Genomic DNA, 26,712 nt, shown 5'->3' with positions numbered 1-26,712 from the left:
AAATATGAGTTTAGTATTATGAACTCTGGTTGCAATATTAAAAACTCTGCAACAAAGTGTCCATTTAGCAATATTACAATCACTACCAGTTTGCTTAAAATTTTAGAATTAAATATCTGGTGCTGGTGAACAGCTAACACTTACAGGGTTATTCACAAAAGGGTAAGGAGTTTGGAGAAGGCAGGAGAAGTGAACAATCTAGGACAACATAGCTGAACTGGAAAGTGAGCTGAATTGAAGAATTGTTGCAAATCAAGTATGTTGTCCTAGATTGTTCACTTCTCCTTCCTTTTCCAAACTCTTCACTCTTTGATGAATAACCCTGTTAATTTCAGCCCTACTCCACTATGCCACAAAGAGGTAAAAAGTATAATTCTTGGCACAATACACAGTAATTTCAAACAGGTAAACCCCATAGTAAGTGATTATATGCATTTTTCTCTAATGTTTATGAAATTGCATTGTAGGTAAGGTATACAGACATTTTGACTATAAGATAGTGTTCATATATATAACACTTTGTTTCAAAATAAACTGTTTATACATAAGGTACAATAGCTAAAGATACAGCACAACAGAGAAGCTTGCTTTGAAGTTTATTTTCTATGACTGAACTCTCCAGCTATACTTGCTTATAAGGGATGGGTCACTACTGTGATGACATGATCAAGTTCTGTGAACAATAGGCTTCTTTTAACAGAGCTGATAATGATACAAAGCAATGCCCATGTGAAAAAAAAGACTAGAACTTCAACTGCTGGATGGACTGCATAATAATAAAGTGTATGTAGGGCAAACAAAAAACAAAAAAACCCACATGCATTAAATCTTTGCAATACATGAACATTTCCCCATGTTTATCCATTTAAATATCTGAATAGAAAAGGATTATATATGTACCAGAATTGCACTCCTCATTTCTTTTTGTAGTCTGACAGCCCGCAGACTTTTTGCGGACTGAATGGCTTTAGCCTTGTCCCGTTTTTTTTGTTTTGTTTGCTAAACTATTGCATTCCTACCACATTACAATATACTGTAGATACTAATTGTTCGTTAGTTCAATATAAGAATTGAGAGGGCTAATTAGAGTCCTTGATATAACACAGGAAGTACAGAAATAAATATCTATTGGTGTACTAACAATGCACACAGTTGTTTGGTTTTTTTTGCTAAACTGTGGCATTCCTTCTACTGTCCTCATCATTACAATATAGATAGTAATTTTCCTGTAGTCCATTACAAGAACTGGGAGGGCTAATTAAAATCTTTGAGATAATATAGCAATTGTACACAAGACACAGGATAGTTCTGGATTTCTGACATCATCAACAGGCATTTTTTGCACCTGTTGAATAGATATAACAAAAACTCTTTTAATGGTGTACTTAACAGACCAAAAGGGAGCAGATAATAATTAATTTTTAGGGTTTACATACACTTTAATATACAAATTTAATTTGTTATTTTTTTAAGTCCCTAATTTATAAAAAGGAAAAATATGTACATACAGATATTCGTTACCTTTTAAAAAATGTAAAACAAAAAGTATTTGAAATACGGTCACATTTTCTAAAGTTGCCTGGCTAAGAAAGCCAAAACTATATGTGAGGTGTCCAAATACTCTGTAAGCTGTGTGAACTGAAGGCTTCCATCGCCATACCAAGAAGTTGTCCTGTCATCCCTGTCCTATTAATTTAGGCACAAACTATAATTAGATGTAAGTGGTGCTGTTCCCACAGAAATGAATGGCAGCATCTGGAGAGAGACGACTGTTCCAAGCACTTTTTGGCTACCAGCTCACTGCAAGTTAGCAGTATGAAACGAGGGCTTCTATCCAGACTTCTGTCGGCCTAATTTTATATCTTAGGATGCAAAATGTTAAATCCAATATTTCTGGTGGCTTGCTGTGATGGGGGGACAGCGGATCACATTCCAGACTTTTCTGTTGGCGTCCCCTCCTGAGAGGCTTGAGCAAGTCTGTATCTCAATGTAGTTTACAAGTGATTCGAAAGTCACCTGGGTACATTATGGATGCAGAACAACAATTATCAAGCTTGACAGTATCTGGGCACTTGTTTTCCAGGAACGATCCAGTTGTGGCTGCAGATTTACAATGAACTGTAATTTGTTTTTATATTTAAAGAAGTTTATAGTCAGTGAATTATGAATAACTATGTACCAGTTTCTCGACCGCTAGGCTCAGTGTATGGTCTGCAGAGCATAGTTTGTAACACAGAGCAGCAACTCAACTAGGATCAGATAAAAATGATTTAAAAAAAAAGAAAAAGAAAAAATTTAACTTTAAAAAATATAGATTTTTCTGAAAAATAAAATCATATAATACAGCTGCTTTCTAGGGGATGAATGAAACTGAGAGCTTTAAAAGATAGGTTCACCTTTTGCATAAAATAGACCCTGCAGACCCCAGGGTCCCCACTAGCCTACACTCTACTGCAGTTTGTTAAAATCTTGTTTATTGTTGTAAATGCCGTACCTATAGGCCTTTTCTGGTACCCCTGGAGCCCGGCAAAAGTACTCCCATAAAGCTTTCATGCCCACATCCTGGCTAGTTTCCAGTACATGCTGAATGATGGGGGCTTACCACCCGCAATACAAAAGCGAGCATACTTCTGTGTTTAAAAGCCATGCATGTGCGGGTAAATTCTGGAGTTCCTCTTTTAATACAATCTGCAAAACTTCCTTGTCAAAGTAAATTTATTTAAAAAAACATATTTCAATCAAGACATACCTTTGATCTATTGTCTTGAATAATGCGCCATGTTCTGTCTTTTCTTGTCATTAGAAAGTTTTCAGGCAGAACTCCAGTCAAATATAACAGGATAAATATTAACAGTCCATTAAAAAGATAAAATAACAAAGCCAGCATTCACTCTAATATTCACAATCAATCCAAAAATCAGCAGGTGGCCAATGAACACTCCAACACAACTCAACTAGTGGATCAGAAAACCCCATAACACAAAAACCAAACAGAAGGGAACCACCATGATCAAAAATGTAACTGAGAAACAAGCCACCAGGTTCAGTTATATGTCACAATAGTGAATCCCAGGAGTACCAGTGAGTGATGCTCAGAGAAGTCAGAACCTAGTAAGTGGAGCCCAACACAATCACTGGAGACCAAGCCTAAACAGCCAAAACCAGTCCCCTAAAGATCGCCAGAAGAGTGTAGGAATTTCCCAGAAAACTCAGGAGCTGAGGGATTTCTCCATTTCCACTGATGGACATATCAAGACCCACTGTAGCCCCTAAGAACCCCTCAAAACTAGGGATGCACCGATACTTTTCGAGTACCAATGCCGATACTTGGCATTTTCATGAGAACTACCAGGGTTGCAGCGGTTGCAGCTGGGACCTGGCTCTGGAGCTCCACCACTGTTCTGAAATCATTAGTCGATATTGTTTTAGAAAAACTGTCACATGACAATAAACAAAAATGTATCAGTACTTGTACTTGTAAGTACTTGGGCAAGTACCAGTACTTGTACTTGCAAAACTGGTATCGGTGTATCCCCTTTATTTACATTTATAAAGACAAAATCATACATTAAAACAGAGATGTACAATTCTCAGGAGCTCCGTGTGCTCCTTACAAATGACAGCTGCCTCCTAACTTTTGAATTTTTCTCTAGTCTAGTCTTGGAGCTCGAAAAGCATCTGTACTTGTACTTGTACCGAGTACTATACTTGGTATCGGTGCATCCCTACTAAAAACCAAGCCTACAGAGGAAGTCTCCAGTTTTTGGAGATGCTACAGTACAGGCAAAATCAATGCTCACTCTAGCATGTACAGTCTTAGAGCTTGCCTGAATGGAGGCAACGTCTACGCAAGTCTTGTTAAGGGCTGTATCTCGGCATACTTGAACAAAAACAACATCGGAGCATTCTGGGACAGAACAGACACCTGTGTGGCACAAGGTCCTCTCAGCAACACAAAGGATGCCAAAACAATAACCTTTGATATGAGTCTGGGTTACTAACAGTACACCGAGGAAACTGGGAGGCTTCAGACATAGTGAAAAAGGGCTCCTGAACTGAAGACAGAAAAAAAAAAAAAATCAGCAGTATCAGTATCATTTTCATAAATACTAGATTGCAAGAAGTCAGTCTGGAAGGATTCCTTAAAAGAGGCTGATCTTGCAGTGTCTTGGATGATTGTGGCACTGGCAAATTTTCAGGAGAGTGTCGTACTACCAAAGTCTCAGGAGAGCGTGGCTCTGGTACAGTTTGAGGATAACACGGCACTGGTAAAGTCTTGAGTTTAGGCACAACAAATTAATGAACAGAAAAGGCTGCTTCAATTAAGGAGGAAATGGCGTCTTACATTTGGAAGAGGTCATTTCACATTTGAAAGAGGCCATCCCACATACAGAAGAGGCAAGCGCAGATTCAGAAGCGGTGGACTCAGAGGACATCTCACATACATAAGTGGATGTCTCATATACAGAAGACGCCATCTAAGAGACAGAAGAGGCCATCTTACATATAAAAGAGGCCAACTCAGACCCAGAAAAGGCAGATTGAGACAAAAATCTAGCACATACAGGAAAGATTGGTTTAAATTCAGAAGAGACAAGCCCAGAATCTGAGGGGTCTGTCTCAGTCACAAAAGAGGCTGACTCAGGGAACTGGTCCTCAGTGGCAGACCTGATGCATATCTGCAGAGTTGCTAGGTCTGGATCAGTTATAGAAACTATGGGTATTGACGGATCTTGTAAAGGATTCACAGAACTAATAGGGCAGTTTTCTTTTTACACTTAGGTATAAACTGTTTTCCAAAATAGTTTTCACCCCAAAGTCTTAGCATTTGGGGTATCAGTCTTTTGGTTTTCTCAATCTCTCAGAGTGGCTAGATCTATATGTGGCTATAGAAGTGAAAACAGAATCGAAAAGTGTTATGCCAGAATGGGATCCACAACTGAGGAAAATTTCCAAGGATGAGGGCACCTGGTACTGGGATGCCAAAATCTGTCATGTTCTGCCTCATCCTGAGAACAATCAGTCCAGTTTTCAGCTTCCATGACTTCTGCCTGATCCTTGCAAAAGGGAGCAGAAAGTCTGGGCTGGACATCCTTTTATGGATAGATGTAACAGAATTGCAGACATGAACTTTTATGTCTGCTATGGGAGACTGGGACTGTAAACTCACATTACAATCAGGTTTAGCAGTTGGTTTAACAGCCTGGGTGAAGTCTCAGAATAGGAAGAACCCTGCCTCAGAGCTTGAAAAGTGGCAGAGAGATCCGAAAAAAGTGAGTGACATAGGCCTGGAGCTATGGAATGAAAGGGAATAAGTGTAAGGCCTACATGACAAGAGTGGGAAAGGGAACTAGGGTAGAAAAGGGTTAAGGAAAGTTAGAAAGGGGTCAGGGGAGGGTCACGTACCAGATTGGAGGATAGTGGTCTTCCAGGAAGGCCTCCCGAGGGAAGTCAGGAAGGAGGTGTCTCAGGAGTCCAGTAGGTTACGGACAGAAGAAGAGACGAACTTCCCACACGCCCGGCCTTGTTATGGGTTCTGTGGTTGTTGCGTGGTTTGTCACAGCTATAACTTGGTGGTTTGGATCCTTGAAGGCAGTTGTCTGTGGTTGCATAACTGTACTGGAGGACCCATCTGTAGTGTGGGTGTCCTTCTGTGGCGGTAAAGTCAAATGGTTATGACCGGGTAATAGGGATTAATGTGGGCCTACGGGCGATTTATTACATCCCCGAGGCAGTGTATGGCGGTTGGGGACAGTCAGGTATAAAATGTGCCCCGCAGATACTGGTAGAACAATGTAACTGATAATAATAAGCACAGGCAGATAGCATAGGAAGGTATCAGCTCACAAGATTTCTGGCAGGATCAACAGGTATTTTTTTGGCACTCATAAAACAGGTATAACGAGATGTTTTCAATAGTATATTTAATAGAAATATGAGCTCATTGTTAAGGCTTAGGTATGCTTTAAGGTAAAACATAAAGATTTATTCATAATTACAGCAGATTTTATTTGCATCATTGTTGTAAATGAGTGAAAAAGGTTACTTGACTACATTTTAGACTCCTGATTGCTTTTGTTCAATTTCTAAAAGTTTCATGCCTTTCCCTCTTAGCTTTTCTTTCCAATCTTTCCCTAACCAAAACTGGTTTAGTTAAAAATGCAAAAGGAAGTCAAGCTTTGGTTGCCATGCCTGGGTGAGATCCCAGAGGCTGTTAGGTTCTGCCAAATATATCAACATTACATTGCCACAAGCTGCAGGAAACACATGTCTTCTCCTGGCTGCTAGGACGGTGAACTTCATTTATAATGAACAAGTCCAGTTGTGGGGTTTGTGACTTACAATATTATGGAATGAACTTGGTGAGTCATCTATAGGTGGTAGAAACACAGAGGGGCTTGTGCTCACAAAGCTCAGAATTGAGATATATCTGAATCTAAGTCATCGAGCATTTACTAGTCCTCCATAGAAAGGGAGACATTTTCCAACATAGACACATTTGTTGTTTGAGGTGGATCTAAGTTGTTATTATTTAATGACAGATCAGCGTCCCCAGGTCATTTGGGGACGCTGATCTGTCATTAAAACTGAACAGAGCCAGCCGTGAGATCACGGTAGCGCCACCCAGCTGTCATTTGCGAGGCGTTCGCCCCGCTTCGGCTGTCATATAGTGAATAGCTCGTACAGCAGCCCTTAGAGGGCTCCTGCAACCGAGGCTAGCCGAAGGATCAGCCGAAGCTACGGCTGGATCCTTCAGCAGCTTTGTGAATAGACCCCCTTAGTTTCCATTTGACAGTTGTTCAATAAAATGAACTTTGGATGATCCTGAAAGGATTTTCAGTGTGCTGGTGACATTCTTCTCAACAAATTTATGTGATTAGCGGCGCCATCTGCAGTCATTTCTAGCACCCTTCCTCATCATTAGAATTTCCAGTAAGGAGTGCAACAAGATCTTCTCTATGTTCGAATTACAATCAAAGACACACACTTCTTTGCCATCCTTGCATCGTTTTAGATTTATTTGCCATATTAGCATCCTTTTGGATTTAATGGTGTGCAAGTCCCTCTACAGATACATTTTAGGTATCCATAACTATATGCAAATCCAAAATAAAAAATCTAATATATTGCAGCTTACCAGTCCATGGCTGCATTTTTTGTTTCCAGGCTTTCATTTGGTAATCTTGTGAATATTATACTTCCTGTCCCTGAGTGGCTACGCTTACTCCTCCACTGTATCTACGGAGGAATAGCATTGTCACCCAAGGCTGCTTTCCTGATTTGAACTACAAGCATGTCTTCTACTATTCATCTCTATTACATGGAGGGTGGAGGAGTTAGAATGTTTTAAAAGATAACTTGGAAGGAAGATTGTTTGTGATTTCTGTTCAGTTCACAGAAAGTAACAAGGACACTGCAATTCCAAAAGGATCTACCCGCCCGACACCCCCGCCATGTTTCCCGAGCTCCGCTGCCCTTTCTACGGACTCGGATCCGGCATCTCGGGTGTCGGCGGTAAGCTGGAGATGGGAGCACCGAACATCCGTTCTCCGCTCTCCTCCCTGTTCTGTGGGACCGGGAGCAATGCAGATTACATCACTTCCAGTCCCATAGCTGTCATTGCTGGTTTTCTAAAGCCCAGCAATAAGCTATTGAAGTGCGATCTGCACTTCAATAGCTTATTTAGAGTGTAAAGGTGACACTAGGGGTCTTTTGGACCCTCAGTATCACCTGTCACTGCCAATATGCTATCAAATGGGTGGCTTGTAAGCACCCCTATGTGATAGCAATTCAAGTAAAGTAAAAAAAAATAAAAAATAACAGTTTTTAAAAATAATATCAAATGAAATAAATGTAAAAATAATCAAAACATTTTTTTTAAAGTCCCTGCCCCCATGAGCACACGCGTCATAATGTAAACATGCGTCAGGTGCACCTACGCACGAAAACGATGATCGCGATACACATGTTGGGTATAGCCGCGCATGCGAGAGTGAGAACAATAATTCTAGGGCCAATATTTATTCGTATCTTAAAACTGATGACCTGTAGGGGCTTTTAAAGCATCGTCTATGGACTTTTTGGGGTACTGAATTTTGTTGCCGTTTCACAGACGCACACAGTTTTTAACCTGGACATGTTGGGTATCTATTTACTTGTTGTAACCTCATATTCTATATTTTATTTAAAAAATTGGTATTTTATTGTGTTTTGGGGCAATACATTTAACTTAATTGCATTTTTCACTACATGTTTGGGTTTGAGAATAAGTTGCGCTAATATTGTGCAACATAAAAATTTGCAACTGACGCCATTTTATTCTACAGGGTTTTGGCTTACAGAAAATATATAATGTTTGGGAGTTTGAATTAATTTTCAGGCCTAAAATGTGGATTATATCATGGGTGCCAAAAAAAAAAAAAAAAGGCTGCGGTCATTAAGGGTTTAAACATCAAGCAGCAGCAGCATCCATTACATGTGATTTAATCAGCATTTGAAATAGCTAATACAACCTTTTGACTTATATATTACTTTAAGGTTGAGGTTACCGTTCCCATTGTACCTATTAATATTCTAACAAAACTGTCATAAAAGCAGTGGCGCTGACAAAATGGGATCATTAATCGCTGCCTAAATAATCGAATGCAAACAAATCGTCATTTTTGCTAAGGGACAATTTATTCAACACAGCCTTACATGACGTTTACACAAGGAACACCAGGCGAGAGAGTAATCCATAATGCTGAGATCTTTCTCTTTTATATATCCTTTGGTTACTGCAATTACAAGTCATTTTATAAAGGATTTTCAATTTTTAAGAAAGCACACTTTTGTACTTGATCCAGCTAAAGGGATTTTCTTACATTACTCCCTATAAAAAAAAAAAAAAACATCTTTAAACTTGTAATGTTATTTTCTTATTCATTAGTATGGGTGCCTGTAGGGCACATTCCAAAATGGGTTAAAGTTACAAAGTTATGCTTATAAAGGCTCATGGTAATTTTGAGTATCAGGAGGCTTTTTTATTAATTTTCGAAATCTTAAAAGAGCAAAAGCTAAAAAGAGATTGGATTAAGTATATTCTTGCACACAGTTATTCTAAACACCCTTAAGGAGCACAGACCCGAGTTACAGAAGATATTATGCAAATGAGAATATATCTGAGTGCCTGCTAGGGTCGTTGATGTAATATTTTCCATGGTTAGTTAAACACATCAAGAAAAAGGGCTGACCTTGCTATAAAATAACATTAGAGGTATTTATTTTCAAAGTGCGATTTTTTTTTTTAATGGAATAGAAGAATATATCAATGGAGCAGAGAAGTCATTTTGCAAAACGGGATCTCATCACAAATAGCACACACATCAACACAGATTGCAATAATAACCGGCTTCTAGAGAGACCAAAGATTTCTTTCTTAATTTCTTTTTTTTTTTTTTATCTCTATCGCAGCTCTGGTCTGGCTGCTAGCGGAGGATTATCACCACTCCCAGACGTTGCAAGCGATACAAGATGCTTTTCATTAGCGTGGGGATGGTGAGAAGAAAAGCGACCTGGGGCCTCATTCACAAAACTGTGATAACGGGAAGCTTTAAGTAGGCTCGAGTGAATGGTTTACTTGACAAGTTATATCTGACGCTGTGCTGGGAATGATTCCTAAACAATTCATTTATTTGATGTGGCTTTCCAGCACTTACGTTGCCGTATGCTAATGCGCTCTTTTTCGACCTGGAGGGAGACACTTTTTTTTAAAGCCCTTTCTTATATACGAACATGATTAACTTTATTTTTTTCAACTCATTATCAATTAAATAAGCAAGTGTAGCTATCCCTGTAAGCAGGATCATTTACTTAATGTATACTTAATAATGGGGCTTTTCATGTCAACGCTTTTCTACCATAAATAACATTATGTATAATGTAAAACCTGTTAGGTTCAAGCTTTTTTGATTTTTTTGCAAAAAAAATAAATAAAATATGGATGGTTAAATGCATATGACAGTTATAGTTAAATCCCATCTATTGCTTCATGAGATTTTACAAATACAGTGGTACCTCGGTTCACATACTTAATTCGTTCCACGATTCTGATTGCGAACCAAATTGTTCGCAAATCGAATCAAATTTCCTCATAAGGTTCAATGTAAATAAGGTTAATCCGTTCTGAACCATATGTAAAAAAAAAAATGTCATTACTGCTCTTCACGTTCTTGTCACCTTCATTTACGGTCTGCACTTTCTTTGGAGCCATGCTGGATTGAATAATACTGTACAGTACTGTATGTGCTAAAAAGCACACAAGAAAGCTTCACAGCAAGTGTGCACAGGTCTGTCTGCGACCGCGATCTCGGCTAGAGGAAGCCACGAGCACGTGTCAGAGTGGGGAAGATGGCCGCGGTCATGTTCGTCACCCGATGTGGAGTTCATGAATGGAAGCAATTCCACAAAAAAAAAAACGAATTGTTCGCGAACAGAAGTGTTTGTGAACCGAGGTATTACTGTATTTATAGCTCTGGGGTAGCTTTAATAAAATAGCTATAATAGCAAGCTTTCGCTGCCTTACTTAACCTATGTTCAGTGTTGTGGTCCAGGTTGGTCTTCTTCTTTGATCAATGATGCCCAGGGTGTCAAGGACACACACCCCCTGCAGGTATATCATCAAGCCACCCTGGACCCAAAGGAATGCTGCGGAGAGCATAAATGATGTGGCATCAGTCTCTCCAGCATTCAGGTCCATGGAGAGAAAGAATACCTAAATCTATCTATTTGTCTGTCTGTTTATCTATCTATCTATCTATCTATCTATCTATCTATCTATCTATCTATCTATCTATCTATCTATCTCATATGGCAGCTTGTTCCACTGATGGCAGATGAGATTGTCATTTGATCCATCCAAAATTGACAGATCAACCAACTGTATTGAGCTCCAGGTCTGATTCCTATATTAGAAATCTGTAACATTAAATCATGGTTACTTCCTTCAGTGTAGCACTGTATTTTTTTGCATGGTAGGGATAGCTTTTTCAGGCAGCTTTTTAATATCTTGGGTTGTGGGGCTTACACTTTTTATGTCTCTAAAGTCCTATGCTTCCACATGCTATGACTTGTCAGTTTTGCTTGACAGTGTTATAATGCAAACTTGTTTTACAAAGAAGGGGAAGGTAAGTCAGACTGGTTCTGTTACTGAGTACTTGTTACTGAGTGCAATAGGTCTGACTCTGGTGCCTGCTGGACTGCACTGGCATATTTGGACACCCTGCACAACCGCTGTAACAGAAAGGTGGAGGTGAGACTATGACAATGTAAGTTATTAGTACAATGTCTGTCTGACTGCATATTGATTTCTGTGAGGGCCCATTCATACTATGTGTGGTGACTGGCGTTTTTGCAATTAATTACGGTAATGCCAGTCACCACAAGGACACATAGAAAACTATTGTTTTCTATGTTCCCTATTCACGCTGCAATGCTGCCTTCTAGTGGGTTGCAGGCATTGCAGAAAAATGCAGACATTGCTGACCATGCTGTATTTTTTCACAATTCACCAGAACCCGCCCAAAGTCACCTTCCATTTTAGCATCACAGTGGACCTACCATGGCTTGTTCCACACCATGACCCTGATTTACTAAAGTAATTGAGCCTGTTCATTGTGTAAAGTGAATTTTCACTTTTCAAAAGCATTTTCACTTAGCCTATTAAATGTGGTGAAAATGAACTTTGTAAAGCATATCCAATCATTTGCAAGGACAAATAAAAATTAAAAAAAACAACAAAAAGCCCAGGATTTTTGCTTGTACATTATTGGGTGATTTAAGTCAGTACACCTTTCTCACACTCACCAAGTTAAGTAATAAATTCCAATGCAGGGAAGAAATTCACTTTGCAAAGTGAACATGCTCAATTCCTTTAGCATATCGATATCTTATATGGTAATTTCGGTAGACAATCATGGCTTTTTCTGCCAACATCAGACCTTCCTCCCTGAGGACTGGTGATCTAATGACTGGTGGGGTTGTGATCAAGAGGCAACAGGAGGGGTCGAGAAACAGATCTACAGATCTACAGAATACATGGATCAAAAGCAGGGAAATCCTTGAGATGCATATCCCCAGGTACAGCTGCCTCTCTAGCAAGGAGAACAGTGACCAGCAAAGTAATGACATTAATGCAGATATACAACTGTGAGGCTGTAGGCACAGTCACATGTCAGGAATTGCACTGCTACTTTTCAGAAAGAATCCAAGCCAAAAGGAAGATTTTCCATGGTTCAGCTTGAGCTCAATTAACATTTCTTTATGTTTCCTATAAGATAGAACATTTTCACTTTTTCATTTCAATTTTAGAAGCCACATTAAGTATGAAATGTTCCCCCATAAAAATATTTTAGATATAATGCTAAAAATGAAATAGCATTAAAGGCTTTAGCTTCATTTGACTTTATAGAGGCGAGCAATACATTTTGATTGGTTAATGTTGGCCACTACCATTCACACAATCATTGGATGTTGTGCTACCTAATTGAACAAAATTGTTTATAATTAATGTAATTATTTTGCTTAATGATGTAAAATGACACATGTTGACAACTTTTACTACCTATGCAGCCATACATGTATGTAAACATTGGTCATGAAGCTGGCCTTTTGACATACTAAATCAGCTTGTCGTAGCTGAACGGGCTAAGGTTAATACTGTTGGCTAGCAGTGTGTGACAGTCTTGTTATTAAGCAGCAGTATCTGTATCATTATTGGGCAGCAGGCAGACAGCTAATCTAATTAGTGAGCATAACAGTGGGCAGATGTGTGAAACAGCTTTACTGCAATAGTGGAATCCTTTCACAGATATTTATAGCACCAAAGTGCTCACTACAGGAATAGACACATACTTTGTAGGGCTGATTTTTACAAACTGGTATTAGAAAAAAAGTGTCTGAGCTGCCATTTGCAATCAAATTCTGGCTGTCATTTTCCTATTGTGAGTTTTAAACTAGAAAGGGCTCTGATTGATTACTAAGGCAAATGAGATTATCTGTTTTATTGTGGAAGACTAATAATTGTTTCTACACAGTTGTATATTAAATATCTTCTTTACTAAATAAACATGATACATATTCTTGCCCTGTGCCAATGCATACCTCCACTAATACAGAACATATTACTGCCCTGTGGCCATGCACACCTCCACTGATACATAGGGGTTGATTTACTAACCTTATAAACACACCACGAACGTGTATACACCTCTGCAGTGTGTTCCCTCCCAGCATGATCTATGGGTGGAATCTAAACACCTTTGTAATGTGTACACACCCAGCAGGTGTGTTGTGCAAAGCCCTGAAGGAATTCCAAGGTGATGTTGGGTAAATTAGCTCTATGTTGTGTTGCTTGCGTTGATGAATGCAAGGAATGTAAATGCATGAGCTAACCATTTTTGTCTAAACTGTGAAGCAGCATTATATATGCATCATGTGCATGATTTTTCCATATATGGCATTAGTGGAAATATGCTTTTAGAGACTTTTTGGTTGATAAATAAGTTTTGCTGTGTGAAAATCACACACACCTGGGGTGTGTGTGTGTTTAGGTTAGTAAATCACCCCCATATTCTTGTCCTGTGCCTATATAGACCTCCAATGATACATATTCTTGCCCTGTGTCTGTATACACCGCCAATGTTACATATTCTTGCCCTGTGCCCATTCACACCTCCACTGATACATATTCTTGCCCTGTGCCAATGCATACCTCCACTAATACAGAACATATTACTGCCCTGTGGCCATGCACACTTCCACTGATACATATTCTTGCCCTGTGCCTATATACACCTCTAATGATACATATTCTTGTCCTCTGTCTGTATACACCTCCAATGTTACATATTCTTGCCCTTTGCCCTTGCACACGTCCACTAATACAGGACATATTACTGCCCTGTGGCCATGCACCAGTCCACTGATACATATTCTTGCCCTGTGCCTGTATACACCTCCAATGATACATGTTCTTGCCCTGTGCCTGTATACTCCTCCACTGATACATATTTTTGCCCTGTGCCCAGGCACACCTCCACTGATACATATTCCTGCCCTGTGCCCAGGCACACCTCACCTGATACATTTTCCTGCCCTGTGTCCATGCACACCTCCAGTGATACCTATACTTTCTTTCCTTTTGCTCCCCTTACCACTCTGTTCATTTATCGGCAGAAAAGTAAAAGCCTAAGTTAAAGGTTTTTGCCTATGAGCTTTGGCAAGGGGCTATGGGTTTGGTTAATCAGCACTCTTACAAGGAGTAAGTCACCTGTTCCTCCATTTGCAGAAGTATTAGGTATTTCCTTGGCTCCTGGTGCTGAAGACGTGGGCTGGGGAGTGAAGGAAAGGTAACAGTATACAGTATACTCCTAGGAATGGGGTCTAGAAAAGAGGGATGTTCAAGTATTCAAACAAATTTCCATACCCCGAATGTACAAAGTACAGGTTTTCTTTAAGTGTATGTGTAAATGTTTTTGAATATACTGTGTGTGTGTAAAAAACACAAACAAGGGGCGCCTTTCCTGTGGTGGTTTAGACACACTTTAAAATAAAACAGACCATCTCTGTTTTTAATCTGATACATGGTCATGTACCACGGTTTCTGCTCTTTTTAGTATTTATAAGATCCTTGCAGGACTCGTGATCGTGTATCCTTAACAAAACCCCTAAAACATCTTCTTCAAAGATGCTCTGTCCCGTGGGAGATTGAGAATGAAAACAAGGCACACGATGTGTCCACACTGCCTTAAAATCAATAAGATCTCCGGTGACAAATATTTCAAGGCAAACAAACCGAAGAGAAATTAAAAAATCTCTGTGGGGCACAAATATGTAATTACACTCACACAGGGAACATTTTATCAGGTAAACCATCCTAGTTTTTCTTAATTGAAATGCTGCCGCACATTGATTTTCCTTTTAAACAAAAGCTCTGGACGAACATGTCTGCAATTTTTATAAACCTGTTTTTAATGGTGTCATCATTCTCTGACCATGCATGTCTTTCGAGTACGCTGAAAGTACAAAATGGCAGATGCTAGATATTTATATGTGTAACTAGCACAGTGAGCAGGAGCAAAACAGCTGTTTTGGGGCTCTAACAGAGGGTTTCAGGGCTCAGCACATCTGCATGAGTCCTACACATCCCTGGAATTCAGAGGAGCCTCCACACATCTATGAGATGTATTTATTACCAAATTTGATTAAAGAGACACTGTCACTTTACCTATTCGGGGAAAAGTGACAGTGTCTTTGCAAAGGTGCCCCACCTGACCCACTTATGCTCACCTTGCAATCTCTTCCCTGACACTCCTTCCTCAATGGCAGCCAGGTACAGGAGAGTGTGCCACTTCCTCCCATGTGACAGTGCATCCAATCTCTATTCCAGAGCACTATTCCCCCTAATGTCTGGAACAGACATTGCAGACATTGGGGAATTTAGGAATTTAGTGTCAAAAGCAACAGAGGAAAGAGCAGCAGGAGAACACTGGCCAGGTAAGCTATAGTGGGTTGGGGGCAGAAGGAACCCCAGAGCGCCGAAGAGGCCTGGAATAGTATTTGATGGCTGAAGCTCTTCATGATAGATAAGTATTGTAGCACGGGCGCAGGGGCAGATAGGCATAAAGTTTGTGACATTCCACTCAGAAGCAAGTTGAGTGCATATTGTTTTTAAGTGTTTCCCAGGACAATGTCTTGCATTTAGGGTTTGATTGAGACATGTTAGTTATACCTACTATGAGTGTCAACCAGGTAACCCCCCCCCCCAACACACACACACCACACCCTTTATACCTAGAAGACTTTTGAAGATTATGGGCATCCAAGGTTAATGAACCTAAACCATTTTTTAAGCCATTGATTCCACTTGGCAGCATTTTCAAAAGATCATTAAGTACTGAGACCATATATAAGCCTGTGTAGTGTATGAATCAAATAATTTGGCTAAAAGTTTTAAAGGGTCAGTCCACTCAATACTGATAGTTTAGTTTTTAGATGATAATGAAGAGTTAAAGCATCCAACAATTTCTTATATTTCTCAAATGACTATATTGGTAAACTTTCTAAGGTCATGTTTCTGGGTCTGCACAACAGTTGTGGCCCTTAGGAGTGGTATCTACTCTCCCTGTTGAATCGTCAATTTATTTTATACTGTGCAGAATGTATCAGGAAAAGATGGAACATGCAAACATGAACGGTAACAGCTAAAACAACCCGATGGACAGAAACTAACAGGGCTATTCACCAAAGGGTGAAGAGTTTGGAGAAGGGAACAATCTAGGACAACATAGCTAAACTGGAAACTGAGCTGAATTGGAGACATTTTTATAAATTGTTAGGGATGCACCGATACCAGTTTTTCGGTTTCGAGTACGAGTATCCATATTTCTTTTTCAGTACTCGCCGATACTGAGTACCGATGCCGATACCTCCGCTAGCATGGAGCCGGCTTCCCAGGCAATCATGAACCAACATGAGACGTGCCTTCTTTCTGATTGCCCCTGAACTCCCAGCCAAACAGCATGGAGTCGGCTTCCCGCCCAAACAGGAAGCCATGCGGCAAGTCATTTCCTGATTGGCCGGGAAGCCGGCTCCATGTTCCCAAATCAGCTGTCCACTGAGCACTGGCACTGATATACTGTTTTAGGGTGGCTCCTTTCCCTTGCAGGGTACTATGTGTGTGTTTCTCCACAAATATTAAGGGACAGCAAGGCAACCCACTCCCCTGCTTCCTCTCCTCCTTCCTCCTCCCATCTCCAAGGTAGTAGATGGACAGATGCTGGAGACTGCGCTCAACATGATCTTGTACTGGACAGGAAGTTTAGGAAAGCAGAGAGAGTTGTTTGGAAACATGATGATTGTATGTGCTTGGGCAAGCGTAAAAAACCCTACTCTCAAACGCCTGTGTACACCAACCTTGAAATGGTCTCTGTGCACAATGACTGCAGCAGAGGGGGGTAAAGAATATTTCTCTCTAGCACACAGAAGATTTGTCCCATGTAGAATTTCCCCCGGTACCCACGCCATTATGAAACATCCTTTTCATACTTTGCCCATATTTGCAAGAAAAAAAACCACTCAACAACAAAGATCAGAACTGCTGGCTGCCATGAAAACCGAGGCTTTGCCTATCACAAGGAAAATATGCTTTTATTTAATTACTCTATTTATCAGGCAGTTACTAGGAAACCCATTTAAATAGTCCCTTTTTTCCCCAGAAAATCTACCCTAGGAATCATTATTTAGGTCATAAAACTGCCAAGTGTGTGGTATCTGTGGCAACACCTGTTGCGCTGGTTGCTAAAGGAAAAAGTAAGACGAAGAGAGACTGCTCCAAGCCTGCCAATGACTATGGGAAGCCGTTTCCTTGTTATGGAGAGATATGTTGAGCTGTCTGGATCAGTTTCAATAAGCTTGGTGTCTGTTGTCCGCCAGCCAACAAATACATGATAAACTTCTGTTTAAGTACTTTTACACGGAACAAAACCTTCTTAAACGTGAGGCAATACACTTTTTTTTTTTTAAATTGTGGCCAACATTTCAGAATTTCATAGTGCGCTTTGGAAAATGTGATTACATTTGTAATATGTGTTACCTAATCCCCATTCTCTCCAGGATCAAACTACAAATATCTGTATTAATGCTAAAGTTTTTTGGGCAAGTGTTCAGAAGACTGAACAAAGTGATATTTTAATTAGAGTTAAGACTTTTTTTTCAGGTTTTTACAGAGCCATTATGAGGAATAAAGCAAACTTGTCTCTTATACATTAAACCAAAGGACGGTTAGGCACACTGTAAAGGAATTTGCTATAGGGATCTGCTATGATGTTTGTGTCTGTTATTATGCCATCATTTTATATAACTATTATGCTGTATTCAATGTTGGTATTGAAATGATGCTACAACAGGATACCAGATGGTATGCACACTAGGGGCACATTTGTTATTCTTATCTGAAGCCTTGGTGGACATCTGGGTTGCTCTTTGGGTCTGCCCTGCATTACCTCATTACAACAGCAATATGAGTATTAAAGCTATACAAATCACCCCTTTTGATAAAATTAGAGATATCAGATAGTATACATCCTGATTATATCTGCTACTCCACAGTTTCCGTTTTCTAGGGTAACAGATGGAAGAGGTGGGTCTCTAAACTAAACTGCGGAGTTAAATCTTAAAGTATTGTACCTAAACTATTCACAAAAAATTATCTTATGTGTGCCCCAGTCGGCCGTAGATCCTTAAATTATCTCTGAATATATGCTGACCGTGTCCTTTCTTCTGGAGGGTGACTAATTTTGTTCCGCATGGTCCCTGTGTGTGTTGTAAAGTAGCCACCGCTCCAAGCTCCCTCCCGGGATGGACTACAATCTCAATACAAATTAGTAAACTAAACATGAGATTTCCCACACAGGGAACAAAAGTAGCCACCCTCCATAAGGAAGGACAGTGCCATTACAAATTCAGAGATGATTTGAGGATTAGAATAGTTGCTACTCTCCAGTTTGATCTGAAGGGATGGGATAAAACCCACTTCTCCTGGTTTCGGAGAGCTGCTATGATGAAAATGAATGCTCTACCCAGACTTTTGCATTTATTTCAAAACCATCCCTATTTCCCTCTCCTACCTGTTCTTCACACAATTCCAATCCTTATTTTGCACTTTGATTTGAAAGACTGGCTTCCACTGGCACATGTATTCTCACCAAGCCTGTTACATTCCAGTCCATAGACAGATAAAACACATCCTCAAATGTGACCTATTCTCCACTCATAGTCCTTTAACACCCATAAAGATAAATACAATTTTCCCACCGGGTATACTTTTTTTTCACCTGGTGGTACAAGCCTTCTGATCTGAACCTTTTTCACATAGGGAATGTTCCTTACACTACAGAAGTTCTTTAAACTCACTGTCGCTGGAACCGTACCCCAATGGACCTACCCAAGTGCACAATTTTCTTAATATCCCAACATTCCACCAAAGTTACACTAACAACTTCACAGAATGACACTATATGCACTTCTGATTCCCTACTCTAAAACCAAATCCTGGGAAAGGGATTGGAACATTAGTCTATTGGAAGAGGAATGGGAACAAGTGAACACTATATTACTTACACTGTCTTACTTAAAGGATCCATTATTGTTAACATACAAGTCACGAACTAGAAACTGCACAATATGTGGTACTGCACACTGAAAGCCTTACATATGATATCAGCAGACATCGCAGACATCTGCTGTAGATTTTAAAAGGAAAGGGGCACTCTTCTCCACATTTAGTGGACATGCCCACTTCTGACAATCTCAGGTCACAACCTCCACTTACACCCAGCACAGTTTCTTTTACACCACACAAGCACACCACTCATGGCATATAAGCACTCCCTTCCCTTCCACCTGCTTAACGCCACCAAAGCTGTGATCCCTAGACTGTTGAAGAGAACCACTGCTCCCAACATATGAAAATGGTTCTGTGGTATTGACTATGTCGCTGAAATGGAAGAACTAGCCCCATACATCCGCACATGGGCTGGGTGGTTAAAGTTTAAAAGCTGGCCACATTTCTATAAGCCCAATCATAACCCCAGCCTCCACCTTATGACCAGAGACCTAGAACTGGATGCTGCACCCAGAGCTTTCAGTAATGGCAGAAGCTTATGCTTTTTGGCAAGATTTTTCTACATCAGGGAGCCCTGGTTCAGCGACTCTGCTCCCTAACCATTCATCCCCCTTACCTCTACCCCCATCCCCTACTCTCTACCCTTTTCTCCAAACCCCCAACTCCATTTACTACATTTCCCAATACTACATAGGCGTATTACCCACTCATACAGAAACTTCTAATTTGTCTGGCGTCCACACTTCCAACCATTGTGCCAACCTTCCAAACCAACTGAATTAACAACAGAAATTCATCTCACTAATCACCCAATTGAGCCATTATGCACTTAATATGTACCACTGTTCGATATACTCTCAATGATTTTTGCTATGCACTCTAGTACAGGTTATGTGAATGTTTTATACTGTAAAAATAAGCTGTAATGTTAATATATTCTGCATTACCTCTTCTAAATATACAAAAAAATTATATTTTTGACAAAAAGAAACTGTCAGATGGGTCACCTCACCAGCATCTGCCATAAAAGTAAAAAGTCAGCTTTAAGATAAAATCAAGAGCTGTTTATTCAGCCTGACAAATTATCTTTAAGTGTTTCCTCTTTAGTTGTAATTGTCTTGTGGGTACTAAACAATATTATTACAGTTCTTATGATAATAACAGAGAGTGACAGTAGGTAATACAACAAGAAGCCATGGGTTAACTTACCCTTTGATTTTGTCCTTGACAAGCAAACAGTATTGTGCCGTAAGCGTTCCCAGGTGTGCAATATGCTGCAGAAGCTACCGTCATTTTCAAAAGGAATATATGAATGTTAGTAAGCAGGCAATATGCTTCTAATAACTCTGTGGCTCAAGGGGAAAAGGGAGCCAGCAGACTTGTCTGGGGGTGTTAACAGGTCATTCTTAATTTTTAGTTACAGTGTGGTATGCCTAAATTAGTTAAGCAGGTAAAGTAATATGTATTTATTTTTTCAAGAATACGTTTTTATTCATCACGTTCCAAATACAGTTCAATAATATACTAATATGCATAAAAATAACAGTAGCGTCTACATCCAACCTCTATCACTTTTCTACAATTGCTTATCAACTAATACTTTATAGTCAGATGTGTAATATACTGGTCCGCAATCGTATATACTTATATAACTATTATATCAAAAAACAAAAAGTATTTTAACACATATTAAGCAGTCTGGAGTTTGCTTCTATTATTAATTATAATTTTATATAGTTTTTATTTTTTAATGAACGACCTGTAAAGTTTGTAAGCAGAAAAAACAAAAACAAAATCAATATTTGTTGTGTCTACCCTTTGCATGTAAAACAGCATCAATTCTCTCAGGTACACTTGCACATAGTTAAGGATTTTGCAGACATTTGATCCAGTGCATGATTAAACAATTGTACCAAACATGTGCTAATGATTAACAAGATAACATCATTAGCATGTAGATTAAATGCAATCATTAATTTAAACAGAATCAGTCGTGTAGGAGGAATGAAACAGTCAATATTGAGGACTGAAAACTCAGTGATCAAACAAGGAAACTCAGTGCAGCAGATGAAAGACACAGCATGCTGAATTCTCTTAGTTGTTTGGTGGTACCGTAAGCTCAGGTATGGCAGAGACCAGTGGGACCCTGTTACACCTATTTACATTCTAGAGATTTCTGATCAGAAGTGGTCTCCATGGGAGAGTTTTGGCTAAAAAACATACTTCTGATGTGGAAAGAAGGCCAAGTGCCTATGCATGAAAACACCAGAACTGGTACATAGAACAATGGCTATGCTTAAGGTGCCCATACACCTTACAATTACCTGCAGATTTTCTGTGGTCAGATGGAAAAAGTGCAACAGATTGGCCCAGGTGGAGATTACTCCATCCACACAGTTAAGTGTAGATGGAGAAATCTGTTGCACCTTTTCCATCTCACCACAGAAAATCTGCAGATAATTGTAAGGTGTGTGGCCTGCTTTAGATGTTTGTTTGTGCCATCTGCTGGCTGACATTCTGTGTTGAAAGGTGGTCATGCTGCAGCCCACAACTGACCTCAGTTAGGTAGTAGGTATAATATGACTCATGCCTCAGCAAAGGTGTCTGTTTCCACTGCTTGAAAACTATTGCTTTGATTACTCCGTTCTGCTACTTTGGTTATGAGTAAGCCTGCTCTTACCCTCAGCTTCAACTTCACTTGCTTTCTGACTACAGCTTAAAATCCATTACCCTAGGTTGTGACTGACATAGCCTCTATTTTGTTTTCTGTGCTTTGGTATCCACCTGCCCTGACTTTTTGTCTGAGGCTCCAGCTACACGTATTTGTTACCAATCATGGCTTCTGGCTTGTACTTGACTATGACTCTTTTTCATTATTTGGCACCTTACCGTGTCCTAAATAATAGCTTTCCTCAAGGAGGTGAACCCCAGCTCCCTGCTGGGGAGCAGACTGATCTACCTTTACAGAGGTTTAAACTTAGATGGCACTGATTTGCATGACATGATCAACTCCCTGCATTCACCTTTAGCAAGTCAGTGAATGGGATCTAATGGAAATGTCTATTTTATGGAATTACAGAAGGGATGAAAGAATGTGGGCAAAGATTCCCAATCTCCTGTAAAATAACTGGCCTCATAAATATGTACCACACCTCCATATTAGCTCCTGACCTAATTCACTCATCACTAGACATAACCTAACATTAAAATTGCCAGCAATTTTTATCCAATCAAGACCCTTTTTATTTAAACATGCTGAATAAGTTAACAAATCAGTGATTTCAACCATGAAAAACTGTAAAAAGCATATAAAAAGTAAATACTCCTAAAATGTATTTTCCAAAAAATCAATTAGAAGATCCATTTTCCTAGCATGCCCCATAAGGGATAGTGCAGACCTGGGCGATCCCAGGATGCGCGTTCCAGTACCACACAGCGGTTGCCGTGCGGCCCCATTTATTTCAATGGGGTTACATCCATGCGGCAATCTCTGAAAAAAGGTACATGAACCTCTGTTTTGTGACATGCGACACAAGGCTTTTTTTTAGCTGCGATTGTGTTTCGATTGCTTGGGCAGAGTTGCAGCGCGAAACCTCGCAATCCGTCCGGCGCGACTTGGGTGCCATTAGAAAAGAACAGCACCATCAGTGCAATGCGCTTGGTTTCGTGCACGATTGCCGTGCGGTCACAGATCGCGCAAGTGTAAACCTGGAGAAAAATTGGTTACACACACCTGCTTTTAAAACGTAAAACAAAAACATCAGCAAGCAAACAAGAAAAACTAAACTCCTAATTCTTCTAGGTGAACCTAAACAATAAAAGGAGGTTGTTTTTTGTAACTTAATCCTAGAAGAGAAAACAGCAGTGAAAAGCAGACTGATCTCCGGGTAAGCGTGGAGCGGGATTTTGGTTAAAAAAAAAAAAGAGAAAGAGAAAAGGTCACTGGGGCTTTAGCAAAATCCAGAACTTAAGGCCAAAAATCAAATTAACAAGCAAAACAGTATTGTAAACATTGATTGGCTAACAGGCGTGCAAGTTTAGGTATCAGTGTATCTATTCATTGTGCTGGTCGAACGTCTTGGGAAGAAATAGAACAGGGTACAGGACAAAGTATAGAAGACCTCCGTTCACGTCAAGGGTTTTGGCTTTCCCAAGCTTTTTCGGATGTTGTTTTAAAATATCACAATGACAAGTTGTATATTTTTCTTCAACCTAGCTCTATTTACCAACTTGGTTGTTTTAGGCTAATATTTTCTGGGCTGTTTTCTGTGTGCTAATAAGCCTTTTATGTTTCAGTGGACAAGTCAATCTGTTCCACTTTGAGATTCTTTAGGCTGGGATTAGTATCTGTATGCTGCACTTATTTCAAGGTTACCTGCAGGTGCAGGTCAAAGGCCCAGTCATTCTTCAAAGGAGGTTTTTGAAGAGTCTTGTTTAATCTGTGCGCGTAGACAATAGAGTTGTTTCACACAAATTCTTTCCTCCTTGTTCATGTTGTACTGCCTTTGCCAGCTGTGCTTCAGTAAAAGAAACTATGTACATGTGGAATGTCTTGAATTATTGCATGAAAGGTGCACATAAAACATACATTAGTAGAATGTAAAAACTCAGACAACGCCAATCCGTATCGTTTTACTTATTATCATTATTATTTTTTGTGCTCTATCTGGGGTTTGCATGATTCATTCAGGCCAACAAATCTGGCCATACATATTACAATCCATACATTTGCCTGTAGCTCTAGGGCCAATCTTACTGGATACAAATTATATGTCTTGATTAGGCAAGACTTTAACTGTATGTATAGCAGAAAGTTTTTATGTTTGAATAAAGTAGGGAAGGGTTAAAGCCCCTATATGCTTGTTTTTTGTGTTGCTTGTGTCCTGCTAGGGAGGTACAACAGGAAGTGAGAGGAAATCCCTCAATGTGAGGGGGATTCCCATCTTGTCACTAGACCATTTGTTCCCTATGGAAGATTTACCCTTACCCCCTGGGCAGCTCTAAAATTAAACTTTTCCCTTACTTTCTGTCTTGGTGAAAATACCGGGACACCGGGACAAATAGAGTGAATGTACTCAGTGAAGACAGAGACCGCAATAAAAACTTGACATGATCAAACCTGTGCCCATTCTTACCAAAAGGGAAAATAAATTGCCTTTACATGCAATTTAACACTACATAGTTTTGATACATTTTAAAGAACACAAATTTGAATGTGTTTGGCCATTGGGGTCTCTTTTAGTCTTCCTCATAGATACTCAATGAACCTGGAATAGCTTCTAAGGCACCATTCCATTGGACCTCACTACCCAAACTACCTCAAAGAGTATCTTCAGTGACTCTACTCCAATTAGGCTCTCCAAGATTATCAAACTCCTCATCCAACTATGGAGGGTTTGCTGTTTTGCTGTCACATCTGACTTTGTTTGAGCTAATTCTAGTGGCTAAAATGCCCTACTGTAAATAACTGCACAATCATGTTAAAAATCCAACTTTGAGCTACCTATTCCAATGCTTCTCCCCACTTCCAGAGGTGCCCCTATCAGAATTTTATGTTTTTTGTTATACTTAACTTTTCCAGGTTTCTTCATTCTAGTCTTCTGACATGCAGAGTATTCTTCCTCTGAGGATCTTCTCTTGGCAGTGGGCTTATGTCAATGCTCTGCATCACTGTAATTGAGTACAGAGCACTGTAGTGATGCCCCCTCAGTGGACAGATCCATGACTTACTGCTCTCACAAGATTTCCTTATTCTCCTGGGTTGCATGATGTCGGGCATCATTTAACTCAGACAACTAAGAACATGTAGTGGCAGAAAGCAATTACTGTGGGGGGGAAGGCACAACAGATGATTGCAGGGCCTTCGTGGGACATGGGAGGTAAGAATGGAACCACAGCAGCTTATTTGTTTTCAACCTCCAGGGCACAAATATTTTAACATTTTGCCTGGAGTTGGCCTTTAACAGTGTGTTTGAATATGAAATGTCTCCATATATCTTATGAACCTTCACTGGGAAAGAGAGGAAATAGGAGAATCTTGGGAAGCCTAGCCACCATCTTGGACCATACGTGGAGAGAACATCCCTCCTCCCTCCTTTGTGGCTGCGACGCTGGTTAGCACATGGACTCCCACTTATACACAACATCTTCACATGTTTTAGCAGTGCAAGACACTGTTTTATTGCTGTATTTTATGCACTTCTTGTCCCTTGTAACCCCATAATGTTCCATGGTCAGTGACCTGGAAAATATTAAAGCCACTGCAATACCAACACCAAAAAAAAACCTGCAACAGGCATTTTGATAAAGGAAAGGCCAGTAAAAGAAACACACATAAACCTTTTTTTTTAATTAACCTGTGTCTATGCTTTTCAACATTTCGTTTCTGAAGTTTGTGGCAGGTTAAATGAATGGTAACTGGTTGCTGTCAGTTGCTGAACTTTTTATATTGTTCTTTGCCTTGCCAACAAAGTTTATAGGTGTGATAAATAACCAAAAACCTGTAGCACACAATTATAAATATTGTATAATATAATTACTATGTTATAATTTATACTATTTTATTATCGATAATATTATTCATATGGATCACTCTGGTACTGCAATGTTTCTGCAATTCTTAGAGATGACCTTGAAGATTAAAAGGCATCCATGAATTCTGTCAAGCTCACTTACCTGTGGAGCTTCTAATGGGAATGAACTTTGCAAATGATTGCAGTCAGACTGTTAATTTATCAAATCTTGCCTGTTGAAGATAAAACAAAATCACTCTAATCCTAATCTCCAAACAATATGTTTGTACATTTTTAAAGTTTTATCTGTGAGTGTTTCTCTTTTATGTGGATTGCTTTGATATTTGGGTACTACAAAGAATTAAGACATTCTGGTTTACTAATGAATAAGACAAGACAATATTATTGGCTGAGGCTAAAATATAGTAAGATTCAATCAAAACTGATTATTCAAATGTGGTGGCCGTTAAAGGGAGGTTGGATGCCAGTTAGCACACCCCCAAAATTATATTAATCATCCATTTATGTTAAAAATGGTAAAACCAGTAGAAGTCTGTGCTCCCTAAATATGTGTAATAGTGACAAGCTGCTGTATAAATACTCCAAATGGATACAAAAGATCAAATGAATAAACTACGGTGCTAAATTAATACATAAATAAACAAAATGTTTGTGCACATCCTCCCATTCCTAAGAATAAACATCATATAAAAATTAAATAATATTTAAATAATATTTAATATATATCATCTATATTTATCTATACATAAGTAGTGCACCCCATAAGTAGCTGCAGAGAATGGATGGGTCCTCTGTCGTACCTCTGTGATAGAGCTCCTTTCGTGGTCCCACAGCACACACACCAGCACACCTTGTGAGGTTTTGAAAAGTTTTACTAGACAAATTGTGTAAACAATAAATGCATGAACAGGTAAAACAATGGTAAATAAACAGCATGTAATAGAAGCACTTAAAGTATGCACATAAATCTAAGTGTCGCTTCCTATCTACATACGCAAACAATACTGAGCTGGCTAA

This window comes from Nanorana parkeri, unplaced genomic scaffold (assembly GCF_000935625.1).
Source record: "Nanorana parkeri isolate BGI_ZX_2015 unplaced genomic scaffold, ASM93562v1 scaffold20, whole genome shotgun sequence".
NCBI lineage: Eukaryota > Metazoa > Chordata > Amphibia > Anura > Dicroglossidae > Nanorana > Nanorana parkeri.
Note: the sequence above shows the minus strand (reverse complement) of the source record.